Source organism: Lepidothrix coronata, unplaced genomic scaffold (genome assembly GCF_001604755.1).
Source record: "Lepidothrix coronata isolate B3197 unplaced genomic scaffold, Lepidothrix_coronata-1.0 Scaffold76, whole genome shotgun sequence".
Lineage (NCBI taxonomy): Eukaryota > Metazoa > Chordata > Aves > Passeriformes > Pipridae > Lepidothrix > Lepidothrix coronata.
In genome coordinates, this window is record NW_016690256.1 from 2,536,455 (window position 1) to 2,552,154 (window position 15,700).

The window sequence follows — 15,700 nt, forward strand, 5'->3', positions numbered from 1 at the left end:
CAGTCACCCACGTTGCCTTATCAGGCAGATATTTGAGTTTAATTGTCAAACACATTCTTTGCACGGGTTTTAATTACTCATCCTTCTTGAATTCTTATAATGACATCTGGCAAGAAAAGAGGAAACCAGAGCCAAGAAGGCAAAAATCCTGCAATGTTCTAACTCTACAAGAAAAATCCACAAAAAGTTTTGCCAAAATTCCCAGCTGATCACCATTACCCCAGAAAGGAAATATAAATTTCACAGGACTCAATTTATTTGCAGCCTTCTGCTGACCTCTGCACCCTGCTGCTGCCCTTACAAAGGATGAGAAGGGCCTGAAGCATGGCAAAACCTCTGCCTCACCCATCAACCCTCTGTGAGGAGCTGAAATATGACCAGATCTTACATTCTCAGACATTATTTTTCTAATTTGCATTTACTTGGGCCTAGCACCAGCTCCTGTCTGGGTCTGCAGATTTTACCAAATGAGTGGAAAAAGCATGTGCTACCAAAATCATAACTACTCAGATGAGTCTTTCTCAACTGTGAATGACTAGAGAAGAACTGCAGTGTGAGGGAGAGGTCCCGAGACGTAGAAGAGAAGCTTTTCCAGCAGAAACACATCTAGAGAATACAACTGGGATTGAGGAAAGGATGGTAAAACCAGTGCAGCTGCTCTTGGCCCATGACGGAATGACCATGCAACAGTGAGAAAGATATCTGGAGTATCAGCAAGCAGCTGACAAGTCAGGCTCTGGCTGCAGTACCATACTAAACACAGGTCCCTTCCTGTTCTGGACTCTGTGTCTACTGACCTCCCAGCTAGATGCGCAGGCACTGCTCAGAAACTTTGCCCTGTACACACACATCTGTTGTTTTGTATGTATGGAGGGGTTAGCCCATGCCGCTTAGGAGGTGAAAATGTTGAGGGGTTTGGTTAGAGTGGGACTCAGGGGTGCAGCAGTGGGCCAGGGGGGTTTTACTTTCCATGGGCATGGCAGCCTCTTGTGTCACAACTATCATATGTGCTCCAGGGCCTTCCCAGCTTTCAAAGTCTTCCTGACTGCAGTAGGTCAGCACACCAAATGAGGCCTTTTGATCACTTTTCTGGCAAGGTACAGATTGCCTAGCAGTCACTTCTAGATGACTGCAAACCGTCTGCTGAACAATTCTCTGTATGTCCCTTTTCTGCTTTATCTCAAATGTATCAGCCTTCCTGGATCACACTGTTGTTTCCAAGAATCTCAAAGGGAAGAAAGAATGAATTTTAGCATGGTTGTTTCCTTCTATGTCTATTTCCCCCAATTTTTTATTTGCAGCAACTTTGAATAAATTCCGACTGACTAAGGAATGACTGTTTGATCTCCAGAGGCAAATTCAAATAGACACAATCCTAGAAGATATGATGCTGATAGAAGTGTTTGCAGCAGTCAGGGGAACAGAGATACAAGACACTGCTAATATATATATAGTGGGATTGCCCTTTACCTAACTATAGGGGTTTGGGACTCCCTGGGCTATCCGTGATACAATATGGGACTACAAACCTACCCCACCTGGAGCAGCAGCTGGAAGGCAGCGCTGGAAAACATGAAGGTACCTCATCCAAAAGGAGTGTCTATGTAAATGTCCACAGTTAGAGACCTTCCACCAGACTTCTCATAGTTTCCTGGAGTGTCTCTTTCATCCTGTGACTGACTGCTGTCTCTGTATTTCTCATTAGGGGAAAGGACAATCTTTTTGTGTTATGTTTGTACAGCACCTGCCACCTGGTTGTTGTACAGCACCTGTATTCCTGTTACACTCTTCAAGGCCAGGTTGGACTGGGCTTTGTTCAGCCTAGTCCAGTGGAAGGTGTCCTTGCCCATGGCAGGGGGGTTGGAACTGGAAGGTCTTTGAGGTCCCATTCAACCCAAGCCATTCTATGATTATGTGATTCTATGAAGTGTGTCTCTATGTACAACACAAATGGATGAATAGGAACCATAAGGCTTGGTGTCTACAGTACCCCTCCTGAGAATGAAAAATTAAACAAAGTGTTGGGCAAAATTTTTTTTCAAAACAAAAGGAGTGGAGAAGAATGTTTAGTTTGAAATTTAGTTATGAGACATTTGGTTGCCATAAAAACTTCTGGGTTTTATTATTTTTAGGGCATACATTAAACCATAAGCTCAGAAAAGACAGTTCATCTGACCTGTCTTCATGTCTGCCTTAAGAGAAAATGAAACATTGCCCAGTTCTATCCGGTAGCTACAGACAAAATCTGCTGTTTTAACTTTCTAATTGAAAAGAGAGAAAAAATACCAAATATAGATTTTTTTTTCCCCCTGTATGTATAATTATTAAGAAACAAGAGCTCTGATGAAATTGCGCTGCACAAGATTTTTTTAAAAGAAAGTGCAGTCCAAGATCTGAATGTTACTGTGAGCCATTGTTGAGGCAAAGAGCAGTAAGTGGCAATGTAAGTAAGGGTGAAGAGGTATTAGCTGTACTATATTGTCAAGTGATAACACACAGGCTGACTTTTCAGCACCTTGTGAGTAAGCTGAAAATGAAACAGTCTACAGGTGGGAGCCTTAATGAATGGCACTGTCAGGAGATAATTTCTCATGGTTGAAGAAATCTTTTATTCTGCAGGGAAGTGAAGTAACCTGGCATTATGGGCCTGTGCCAGATTCCGCTGCAGACAATGGAGCGATTTCAGAGGCCACTGCGTCTGGAAGGAAGAATGACATCCCACAGTTGGCTCAAGTGAGTCCCCCCATTGCTCACTGCTGATGCAATGCAGCAGAAAAGTCCTTGGAGTTCCCCACTGCAATGACAGTTCTCCAGCTGGCTCCCTCTACTTGCCCTGCGACACAGACCCCTGCTCATCAATGCTGTTTCCCGAAGTGCTTTTGAACTGCAGGAGAAAGAAGTTAAAGGTGAGAACACTCTATCCCTTTGAAAAAAGTTTTTTTTTGAAGGCAAGGATGATGCAGACCGGCACTTTGGAGAAGCAAGTCCTATCATCATCCCTGCCCCTACTTCAGTTCAGGACTTCAGGGAGGCTCTGCTGCTGTGGTTCCCAAATCTGTGCAAAAAGTGTGAGAGCATGTCCAACCTCAATGCAGTGTTATGATGATAGTTACAGTTGTGACTCTCCCATGACTAAATGCTGTGCTGACTGGAAGGGGAAGGGCAGACATTTGCCTCATAAGTGCTGCATTATAAGATGATACCACTCAGAGAGAAGGAACTCTCTTTCTCAGGTTCTCCCAGACTGTGATTGCAAGGGTGGTGGGTGTGGCACTTATTCCTAGTTCGCAGAAGCAAGAGGCTTTTACTGTCAAGTTCTTAAAGGAAGCATGCGAGGACTGAGGATCTGAGTTGTTTGGTTTATGAAAAAGATTGCCAAGTGGGAAAACTGACAGCTAAATATATACAATGTCCTTCCTGTGTTGGCAAAAATTTTGTCATCAGCAAGTGTGACACAATGGAGCAGCATGGAGGACTCTAGCCTAGGAGACGATTCCTCTGCACAAATAAAGACAAGTAAAAGCCAGTCATGACCACTCTAGGTTCCTTTTGCAGGTCTTTAGGGGCTTTCTCAGAGGGTGACTTATTACATCCTAAAATGGGATATAAGCTAGGCCAAAGAATCGTTCCTTAAAAGCACTCATTTCCTTCTGCTGTCTTTTAGGAAAGGTTAAATCTAACTTTTTGATGTCTACAGTTACATGAAATGACCCCCACTCAGTGTGTCCATCATCTTCCTAGGTAAATAGGGATACTTGAGCACTTAGTTGCAATTCTCTCAAACAGGAGGTTTTCTACTGCACAGTTCCACCTGCAGACTTAACTGCAAATAAACAGCTTTGCTTGAGACAACTCAAGCTTTACAGAAAGTTTCTAAAACTATTGGAAAACTAATCTACTACTATATGGGAAACACAAGAGGTAACACTGAACTGAATACACAGTATGTTTAGTAATAGTTTTGTGGTGGTTGGTTCCCCCTTATCTCCCCCCCTCCCACTACTATCACCTCCCTCCCCGCTCTGAATTCTCTATTTAAAGGCTTAATGGGATTATCTGTCAGACATGGCATGGGACATAGAAGGAAGAAAAAGATTAATATTTTGAATTCATCTTGGTTCAAAATTTGCAGCTATATATATATCATATATATGCTCTAAACTATACAGATCTTGGGAATTCCTACTATTCATATTACTGAAAACATTTCTAACGAGTGATATTTAAACTAACAGTGCCTCTTTAATTTCATAATAGTGAAAACTTGTTGAAATAAAACAGGCATCTGGACTTGCTCCAGCAAGACTGAGATTCTTGTAATACACTGCATCTTCACCATTTGGATAAACAGCATATCAAAACAGTGAAGTAATTCCAAAATAACACCTTAAAAATAAAACATCCACTGCAACTGCATTCCCTGAGAACTTCGTGAGTTTCCTGAAAAAGGGAATCTTCAGTGTTACACAAAATTGGATTGAATTAATCAGTACTGTTTTTGTTTCCATGTCAGACTGTGCCTATCTGATGGGTGTAGATGCTGCTATAAGTTTCATGGTTCTGTCTGGCGGTTTTGAATCCATCATGTACTCATCTAGGAATAGTGAGCTTTATAAGTGCTGTATGTGACCATGAAGTTCCTGCATACTTATGAGGTCATTGAGGATATTAGTAGATGTCTTTTCAGCTCCCATCAGAGATCATACCTCATGCCCAGCTTGTTTATAGAGAATCCTGTATTCAAGGCACACAGCAAAAGAGAAGGTTGTCCCCACAGTGAGAGGCCCCCTGCAGAGCAGATGAGTTGGGCACAGCGCTTGGTCAAACTGTTCAACATCTGCCTGTCAGCCTCTGCAATGATTTTGCTTGGCTAATGCTGGAGAGGGCCTTTCCTAGTCCCCTTGTACAGCCAGAATTGGTGGCATTTCTAATGAGATGCTTGAGCTCAGACTAAGTTTGATGCCTGGTCATCTTGCACCAGCATAAAGGTACCCTGAAGTTAATAGTGTGACTTGTGAGTGAGAGACCACATAAAACTTCAGACTATGTTCTAGCTATGGTACATCTGCTCAGACAGAGCCTGTGCAGTTAAAACCTCCCTGAGGGAGAGGAATGGTTGAAGGTGGTGTTCTTGGCAAGATCATCTTGCAATGGATGTAGACCCTGCGGGGACTTCAAAAACAGGTCTATCTCCCCATCTTAAGGAGGCAAAGAAAAAGGAAAACCAGTCAGGGATTGGGACTACTTTATTGAGCTGTTCTATCTTAATTTCTTGGTCAAGTAAGCCTTTGCTGGTAGAATTTCTCCGAGTCTATATAACCCCCTTTGAATCAGTGCTTCTAAGCAGAATGAAGATGGGGGGCCAGGGTGCACAGGATGGCTGTTTAGCCATGACAGCCAGCATGTGGGACCATCTGATAGGGGCCTCCGGTCTGAAACACGAAGAGCCAGGTGAGGTCAGTTATGATTAGCTTGGAAACATGTAAGCAAGATTAACCTTGGCTAATTTTAGCCATCTAAAAATGGTGCCAGTAGCCTAAGGAAGGCCATCTTTAAGCAGAGGAGAGGAGGCATCTCCAGAGGGCAATCCAGCCCACCCGTGTTAGATGCTGATGTTATTATGGAATGAACTGCAGTCTGAAATTATTCTCTCTTGGGCATCAATAGAGGCAGGCTAGACAGCTCATGTGGAGAGGATATTTGGCTCTTAAAGTTAGACAGCAATTCAGAGTTAAGTGCTCCTCACCAGAGAATTGCTCTTGTTCACATCTTGTCAAGATAAGCTTGGGTTGTTTTCCAAATCTGGTGTATCCAACTATGAAAACAGTGATGCTTCTTCTCCCAAATAGGCAACATGTTTCACTAACTTATGATTCCCATATGACAGATGACATCTTTCATTTGCAAGCTACTAATTGCAATTTTATGCTTCTTAGCTGTGACTGCAGCTGCAGGACTGCACTTGATTCTGGCTACCTAGCTCCATATCAGACATAGACAAATTGGAGGTAAATTAGAAAAAAAAATACATTAAAGGTGAATGAAGAAAACTTGCATAGTTTATCACAGGATGAATCTAACAGTCTACACTTGCAGTTTAGAGTATATAGGACCCTAATGAGGAATTATTTCAAATGGCACTAAAGAATATAATGACAAGAGCTTAATGCAGTGAGATTAGAAAAGACATATTAGGGCTAAATGTCACCAGAAAAATTTCTGACTCTGCGAACCGGTTGTGAAATAGTATCCCAGGACGTTTCCACCCGCCCTTCCCCCCAAGAAATATAAACTGTGTGAGGCAAAACATTAGGAAGGGGAAACTATCCTGAATATCACGTAGCAGTTTAGGTAATCCAATAGATCTTTCCCAGCACTAATTGCTGCAATCTACAGTTCAAAGCCTAGAAGATAAGGAAAGTTTATATTTGATGATATGTCTTGCAGAGACATGTCCCATAAGGAATATTTATAGCAAGTCTGGATTTCTTATAACTTATTTGTGACACAGTGTGCCTTTCAGTGCATTTAGAATTTAACATAACTTTCTAATCCTCATTGATCTAAGACAAGCAGGGTATAGGTATCTGCCTGCATTTATCAACAGCCCAAGGTAGTAGGTCTGAGAGGTATCCTGTATAACTCCATGGCAACATTCCATGGACACCTTGGTAGAAGACTTCCTGGGACAGGAAAGGAGCGAGCAGTGCACTCAAACCAGACATCTACACAGATACTCCCTGAATGATAGTTCAGCTGCTCTCAGAAGAAGTAAATGTACTTACACTGCCCTCATCCTAGTTTATTAGTAGGAAGATCCTATATTACTACTGATTGGAGTTGCGGACCTAGGCCACGAGGAAAGGCCCTGTCCAGAATTACCTTAGGTTCTGCAAAACACTTCGGTATTTCACTTGATAGTTGTTACCCACACAAAGAGGGGTTTATAGCTGGAAGGAAGCACTGTGATCCATCCTGACATCCTGCATTACCCATGGAGTTCTCTGCTCCGGCCACTTGTCTTGTTTGAGCTAGAAAGCCATTTTAAAGAACAGCCAGTCTTGAACTAAAAATTACCACAGTGTAGGTATATGTTACAGCCTTTGGTTCATCACTGTCTAGTTATTTCTATTTATACTTCAGCTGTTTAGCAAGATATCTTATGGTCAAAGGCCTTAAAAGTCCAAGTGTACTGTATCAGTAAATATAATATATGTAAAATATATCAATGCTGTTATTCTAAAACTTGGGCTTTCATCAAAAGCAGTATTATTCTTTGACAAAATCTGTTTCCATAAATCTTTATTATGCTACTTTGATCCTTTGTGAAATATATTGCCAATCTGATTATGTGATCTGAGATTGAAATCAAATAGAAAAGCCCACATTTATCTGGGTAACTCCATATATCCTATTCAAATACTCATATCACCCTCACTTTCTTCCAGACTTTTACAGTTTTCCTTCTATTTTAGGATTAATTGAAAATTGACAGTAATGGTCAAGAGATCTTCTTGAAAAGTTTCTTTAAACTCCTGATTTTAAAATTTTAGAAAGAGCTGTAAGCAATTATATTTAACTCTTGGAACTATACCTTTGTTAACTGGCAAGGCAAATATATATTTTCTGTGTTGATTTTCAGTCTAGGAAACTGTTGTAGGTAATTTTTAGACAGTTCCACTGTTACTGTGGGAAATCCAGAATAGATCAGTCAGCCTAAGTCACTTTCTCTATACAGTACAGAGAGATGTTTTACGTAGGTACTTATCCTGTGGTTCAAAAACAGTTGAGATCAATGGTTTCCCTTACCAGTGACAGAAAGAGCTGATGCCATTTTTGACGTACAGTTTCTGCTATTTTGAGATCACTGCTTGCTGGTTTAGTTATAGTAAGGGATTTAAACTGTCTGGTCAAAGAAATCATTCCACTGAATTGGTAATATCAGTTAGGCCAAATTGATGTTTAATAATGACCAGGCAAATTCTTTTTGTTTATTTTCCAGGCTGAGTATTAGCTTAAGGAAAATCAGATATTTTCTTCCTTGCAAGTCTCCTGGTTGCTTTGCTGATTCCCTTCATGATGTTTTAAATTTAAGCTAATGAGTGTGCTTTTGCTCTACATTTTCACTTTCTCTTTTTCCATCAGTTTAATGCCTCAGCCTGATCCCAGAGAAGTCCGTATGTCTTTTTCTTGATTTGGAGCCCATACAACTGTAAATTTCCCTGGGAAAAGTAGGCCAATATTTCTCAAAGGTTAAACTTCAGTTATTTACCTTGCTCTTACCTAGATTCTGCCTAGCACCTTACCAGTTCTTCCAGATCACCTGAACATTCTTCTTAGTGGCTCCCTGCTGAGATCTCTGCTCTCAGTAGTACATGGGGTGACTTGTCCTTAGTATGCATTTAGACCATCAGCAGTCATTAAATCTGTTTAGAGAGCCATAGAGTACTTCAGGTTGCCTCTGGACATCTGCTAGTCCAGCCTCCTAAAAGCAAGACCAAGTCCAAAGCTGAGCCTTAGATTCCCCTTTTAAGTTCAAGAAAGCCCCCCTCTTGCAGAATATCCAACAAGGACCATCCACTGACTTTGAACAGGTTGTGACTTCTTTATAGAAACGTGTACAGCCTCACAGGTTAAGACTTCCACAGTGATCTTCACCATACCTTCTGTTCTTTTCTAAACATTTTGTGCATATGTGACTGAAGGAAACAATTAATAGCATGTTTAGAGGTTGTGTGTAAGAACAATTCTTGCACATAATAATACAAGCTTGATTCTGTTCTCAAAGACAAGTGAAAAACAATCAGAAAAACAAAAAGAATCACAGGATGGTTTGGGTTGGAAGGGACCCTAAAGATCATCTAGTTCCAACCCCCCTGCCATGAGCAGGGACACCTTCCACTAGGCCAGGTTGCTGAGAGCCCCATCAAAGCTGGCCTTGAACACTTTGAGGGATGAGGCATCCAAAGCTTCTCTGGGAAACCTGTTCCAGTGACTCACCACCTTCACAGTAAATAATTTCTTCCTAATATCTAATCTAAACCTACTCACTTTCACTTTGAAGCCATTCCCCTTTGTCCTATCGCTACATGCCCTTGTAAACAGTACCTCTCCAGCTTTCTTGCAGAGTCCTTTAGGTACTGCAAGGCTGCAATAAGGTCACCCCAGACCCTTCACTTCTCTAGGCTAAACAACCACAACTCTCTTTGCTTTCTCTCATAGGAGAGGTGATCCTTCCCTCTAATCATCTTTGTGGCTCTCCAACAGATTCACGTTTTTCTTGTGCTGGAGGCCCCAAACCTGAATGCAGCACTCCAGGTGGTGTCACATGAGAGCAGAACAGAGGGGCAGAATTGCCTGCCTTAACCTGCTCATCACACTGCTTCTGATGCAGCCCAGGATACAACTGGCTTTCCAGACAGCAAGCACACATTGCTGGCTCATGTCCAGCCTGACATGAAAACAAGCAACCGTTTTTTCTCATTTTCTTTAACATCTCAAAAAATATTTTCTTGCAGTTTTTCATATGTTGTTTAGCATATTTTATTTATTTATTTACCATGTCAAAGCTGACTTGGAATATCTGTGGCATACAACAGGTTAATTTCCTGAGAGCTTAAGTTCTTTACTCACACTGAAGAGATGGGTTGGATAAAGTGAAACAGGGTGAAATATAAGAGTTTGTGATGCACAGGAGATTGACTTAGATAATACTGTGCAACTTTCGTTGCATCAATCTGAAACTATAAAGGGTGTGGATTATAATAAACATGATGTCCTGATACAAAAGGTACAACCTGTATGTGTGCCTCAAAGTACACTAACTTTACTGATTTGGAGACACACCATTAACGTATTTGAAAATAAATACTTCATAAGCACTTGTTAAATATTTCCTGCATTGCCAGCATGAAGGAATAAGGATACAATTCACCATTGTACTGCAACAGGCATGATTATAAATGGAAAGGCAGCTTTAAAATAACAATTTCTCTATTATGTTTCATTAAAAGCCAGCTGTTTGCTACCAGCAATGAACACAGAAAGGTCTGTGACAGCAACACTCCAAGTTATACTTTGTTTAAGTGTACACTGCTTATAGTATTGGTAGTAGGTATTGGTAGCTGATGACCTGTTCCATTATATGATTTTCAAACAAACTCTCTTTTACCCTTGCTACAAAGCTAAGTACATTTTTTTTTCAAAGTTCTTAGTAAATAATTGCCAAATGTCCATTTACATAAATAGAATGGAGCAGAAATTCCTAACTGAGGCTGTGGGGCTGGACAAACGATTGCGAATGTTAAATATTTGATTGGAGAAAAGCCAAATTTTGAATGTCGTGGAGAGTGGCCAATGCCAGGCATCCAATTCTTCTGCAGGACCTGAATGTTGGAGCTGGAGCTAATTGTTTACCCAGTCTGTCTGCCCGGGCAAACAAGCTCCTCGAAGCCCATTGCTGTGAGTCTGCTCGGATCCCCATTCCTCAGCCTTTATGTACTTATTAGGCTTACAATAAAGGACGGCACCGAAGCAAGCACAGACGTTAACAAAGAGAGGGAAATGCCGGGCCTGGCAGTGTGTCGTGAATGCTCTTATTCTGAATGTGAATGCGGAGTTTCTGTTGTGAGGGCAGGCGAGTAGCAGAAGGAGAGTGAGATGAAGTTGAATCCCCTGCACTGAATTTGTCAGGGAAAGCTGACAGCTGACTGAGCTCTGATTAGGAGTCGATGGCCTGATCCTGCAGGCAATATTCTCATTGAAATAAATGGGAGCTCTGTCTGATTAAGAACAGTATTGTATTGTATTGTATTGCTACAAATATTATTAGTATTTCTCTGGAATCCACAAGTCCTAACTCCATTTGGAACAGCACTGTGCTATACATTATAAAAATGAAAAATAAAAGCTACTTTCTCACCCTATTTTGCATTCAAGAGATGAAAAAATGGTCTATTTGTCTAAGTTTTCACACTGTGTTTCTGGCACAACCTGGAATAAAGCAAGCATCCCAGAACACCCTTCCAGTAGTTAATATTACTCTAATTTAATTGGGTTTCTCAGCTACATCCCTAACCTTAGGACTTAACTCATTTTTGAATTTCATGCTCTTTCATATTCTGTATTCCTCTGAGTAGTTTCAGGAGACTGACGGAGATTCCGTAATACAACCCCATGTGTCATTCAGTGAAGGACAAGACTTTTAATTTGTCTCTAATATGCTTGAGGAGATAACAATAAATTTGTGGAAATGATTTTCTTTCCTCCGAGAAATGTCTGAGGAACAGAAAACAAAAGAAATATGGAGCTGGAAAACAGCAACTTTTGAGGTTAAACTGTTTTACTTTTAGAAGTTATCTGAGGAGCTGTTTGTTTCTTCATGGTGGTTAATTTATGTCATAGTTTGACAGAGATCATGGAGTGTGGGAATTAAAGAGAGACTCTCAGTTTAGGAAAAAACTTCTGTGATTTCCCTTGGGAATCACTGGTGTGCTGCAGCATCAGACCCCTTGTGCACCAGTGCCCTGCTCCTTTAGCACGTGTCAGTGTCCATGTGGAAGCAAGCAGACCCTTGGGTCTTCCTCACTCACTCAGCCTCTGGCCTTTCTGCTGAGACAACTGATAAATATGTAAAAAAGTGCTGCTTTTGGAAGATGAATTTAGATTACAAGCCTGTGTCTCCAAATTGCCAGCTGGCAGTAACTCTGGTTGCTGCTGCCTCGGTCCTGATTTGAATGCCTGACAAAAGGGGAATGCTCCATGTGCCATTGTCTGGCTCAGTCATAATGTTCCTCTGATTATTTTCTAAACCATTGAGCAAGACTTTAAAGTGGGTTTGTCTGTGGATGTAGATGAAATGACAGATGAGACAGGGCCCTGGGAAGGCTCTTATGCTCCTCAGAGGCAGAGGACATCCTGGGAAGTTCCTGAACACTAATACACTGCCTGGGAAACAAATCGGAGGAACTGTAGGTCTGTGTATACTCTCTCTTCAGGAAATACAGAGAAGATGGGAAGAAGGCTGGGCTCAGTGTAAAGGAGAGCTCTAATGGGCAGGATGACCAGGTATCTCCAGAGGTCCTTTACAAAGTAAGTTTCTTTACAATTCTCCATGACACGTTTCCCTTGGAGGATTATTCTTCAGCCTCACAGATCCCTCATCAGGAACCCAGCCTACACTGTCCATTTTCCTTTGTCACAGTTTATTCCCCCTGCATTCTGCTAGAAAAATTTTTTCCCTCTTGGTCACTTGCCAAAATTAATGATAAAACTGAAATTATGAAGACACTGCCAAGAAGACAAGTTCCTGACACACTTAGCTGAAAAATCACTTGTGTCTGCAAATATCAGTCAGTATTTAGTTCTCATTTTGTTAGTCTCACATTCAATTTCTGCTGCAAGCATTGCATTTCTGGAGGAAAACAGGGCAACTTAGGAAACTGTGATTGATTAAACACTAAGAGTAGAAGCAGGACAGGTTTTCTGCTCTAAAAGTAGGCATTTCAGTACTTTAAAGTATTAGAAGCCCCAAAGTCTGTTAAAGCACAGTCCCAACAAGAATTTAAAGCTGTGGGTTTCATGAAGGGGTGGGCTGGAGTAGAAGGTACTAAGAGAGAGGGGTGGGATAAACAGAGGGAGTTATACTTGTACTGACATCTCCAAGTTGCTTTACTCTTAATTAGACTTTCCTTCGAATGCCTGATGACTTTTTTTTCTTCCCCAGTCCTTCATGTCTCCTTCTGGCCTTCCTTCCTCAGCCCTGGAGCCTTCAGAAGAGGGAGCTTTTGCCTGTGCTGCCAAGAAGCCCATAATCATTTCAATGCCCAGCTGCAGGCAATATCATTCTCCACTGTTACAGCAAATAGTAACCTGGAATAAAAATTCACTTTGAAAGCTGCTTTGCAAACAATTATTTGAAGGGATACTACAATCAGAGCCATAGCATAAAGAAATCTGAAAGCTTATATTTAAGCTTTTCCTTAAAGTGTTTCAGAAACTACCCTGACCAATCACTTTGCATATTCAATTATATTAATTTACAGCAAATGAAAACTTATGTGCAGGGATAGAAGCAGTTAATTATTTTATTAGACTGTGGTTTCAATGCAATGGATAGGAAGTACACAGTTCCATGCCTAACTGCATTGGGTAGTTCCTACAGCCTTCTCATTATCTGGGTGGTGGGCTTGCTAGACACGGTCTCAAATAGCCCTCTGGGAGTTAGAATAGTGGAGAAGGAGGTAGTTGCCACTTTAATTCTGCACTTATATTTTCAAGGGATTTCCAAGGTCTTTTAGGACTTAACTGGGAATGACTGCAAAGCCTTTTTCACTCAGTGATTACTCTGTGGTCAGAAGATAATTTTTCCAGAAGAGATTCTTCTGAGAAGTTGAATGCATTCAAGTTCAAATGCTCTGTGGAGTTACAGAATTGGACACTGCTCCTGTCTGCCAGCAGAAGAAAGGGAATGGCAATAAGAAAATGTAAAGGCAAGCTATGTACAGGTAATTGTGCTGATCCTTTATTTCTTCCATCTCTGATCTTCCCACTGTGGGATCCAGATCTTCATATGGAGAAAAGAAGCCACACAAATTAGGAATGATGCACAACACTGCCATAAAGGAATTTGGACCAAGTTACCTGCAGCTGAGAGATGCAATTTGACAGAGTCCATCAGGGTCCAGTGCAGTGCAGGGAGCAGCTGGAAGGCAAAGAAAAGTTACTGGGATACAGCAGTCGAATCAAAATCACATGTGAACTTGAATGTCTCAAGGACAAGGAGCCAGTGGCCAGGCAGGGGTTCATGCCAACTGTTCTAAAATGTCAGCATTTCTCTTGCTCCGTGGCTCGGGGATACATTATCTTTTCTGGGTCAGGCAGCCTGAAAATATCCCTGTGGTGAAAACAGGTGATTCAAAACCTGGCATCTCAACTGGTCCTATGCCCTATGTATATGCTTCTGTGAACCTGCTGCAACACAAGGCTGAACTTACATACTTGGCTAAATAGCAAGTGGGGAAACAGATACGCAGCTTGTCTCATCCGGAGCTGAGGACAAGCTGTGGGCAGTGCTAATGAGGAGAGCAGCTGCCTCCACAGTCACCCCTAGGTAAATCCTCACTGCAAAAAGATAGCTTATTCCATCATAGATATTAATGCTGATGTCTCCTCAAAGCATAAGACTTCCTTACTGGAAGTCATTTTGCACTGTCCCTGGAAACGGGTCACTGTGGAAAATTTTTATCCCCCTATTTGTTGGATTTTACCAAACACCAAGTGTGTTTGTACACACACACATATATATAGGTTATATAGCCCACTAGACTGGGCTGACACTGAATAAAAGCAAGTCAAAGGACATTTTGACTTAGTATCTAGATTTCACCAGGAAAAGACCTGTGCATTTATTTCATCTTTGTCTACCTACTGATACTGTAACTATAATTAAAGCATCTACGACTGCCTGAAAATATTCTGACAGCATTTTTTCCTGTTTCATCTACACTCAAAACTTCCTCTATAACAGTGCTGACTTTGATGATATTTTGGATTGAATTCTTTGACTAATTTTTCATTTCACAACAACTTGTTTTCTCCAAACATATTTTGTTCTATCCTACATTATATTAATACTCCAAAAAGCTAAAGTCACAATAGCATTCTTTGTTCCTACCATAATAGAAGTGGCACTAAAATGTCAGCATTTCCTGTGGAATGGAAGTTTGAGGTTTCAGATGGATCTAATCCCTTTGTTCTATTCCCTTTATTATTTTAATATAGACTAAAACATTAGGGTCAGGGACTCACACCTGTTTTGTAGAATCCAGCTGTGTTCTCAAAAAAGCAGGGAGACATGGTTGTTTCATAAAATGATCTTAACCTCCATGAAAAATTTGGTTGCAAATCAGAAAATGTACTTCCAGCCAAAACCAGTCAATAGAGATTCTGTCTCTCTGTTCGGATTAATTTGAACTTCACATGTCATAGGGAGGAAAATGGAATACATTATCATTGATGAGCGAGGTTGGCAAGCTGTCTCAGAAAGTTGGATGGAGCCAGGAATGATGTGCACAGCTCCACTTACCACCCCTTTAGCTTCACTGAACGAACTTCCTCCTCATTTTCTGGGGGGATCTGTTGGAGGAATGATTCTGACCAGACTTTATTTCTAGCCACGAGAGAGCCAAAGTTTTTGAGCTTTTTTCATTCAGTAAAATATAAAACTCGGTGAAGAACACAGAAGTACAGAACCTTCTAGTAGATAACCATTTGCACAGTCTTTGCTAGTTGGGAATTGGAAAGAAAAGGTTTTCCCATGCCAAGTAAAGGTGACAGGGGTCAGTAGTTTAGCTTGCATCACATATCTTTTCCACAGTCACAAGACAAACCACTGCTATAGATTTCCCCCCTCCCACTCTCTGGACTTTCTAATGTGAGAAATATCTTTCCATACAAACCAGTGGTTATACAGTCACATGGGATCCTGCCTTACTCATACTGTTGGTATCTGTTTTATGAAACAGGCTGGAGATGCCAAAGTTACCCTCAGGCTGAAATTTCTCCTGTAAGCAGCAGCAGAAGTCAGGAGGGAGTAGACAGGCTCCAAAAGACCCTCACAGTCATCACAGAGAATGACTTTTATTTCACTAAACAGCAGGCAAACATCCCATTCCACGTTATGGCCCACGTACTACCCACG

At 41.2% G+C, this 15,700-nt stretch overlaps 1 long non-coding RNA gene across 1 annotated transcript; it reads left to right on the forward strand.

Moving 5' to 3' along the window:
* The first annotated feature begins 4 nt into the window (after positions 1-4).
* Positions 5-12,835, forward strand: LOC108499634. The gene is made up of 4 exons (XR_001875610.1): positions 5-1,578; positions 2,620-2,906; positions 11,997-12,090; positions 12,725-12,835. It is a non-coding gene; the product is annotated as an uncharacterized LOC108499634 (long non-coding RNA).
* Positions 12,836-15,700: the final 2,865 nt, after the last annotated feature.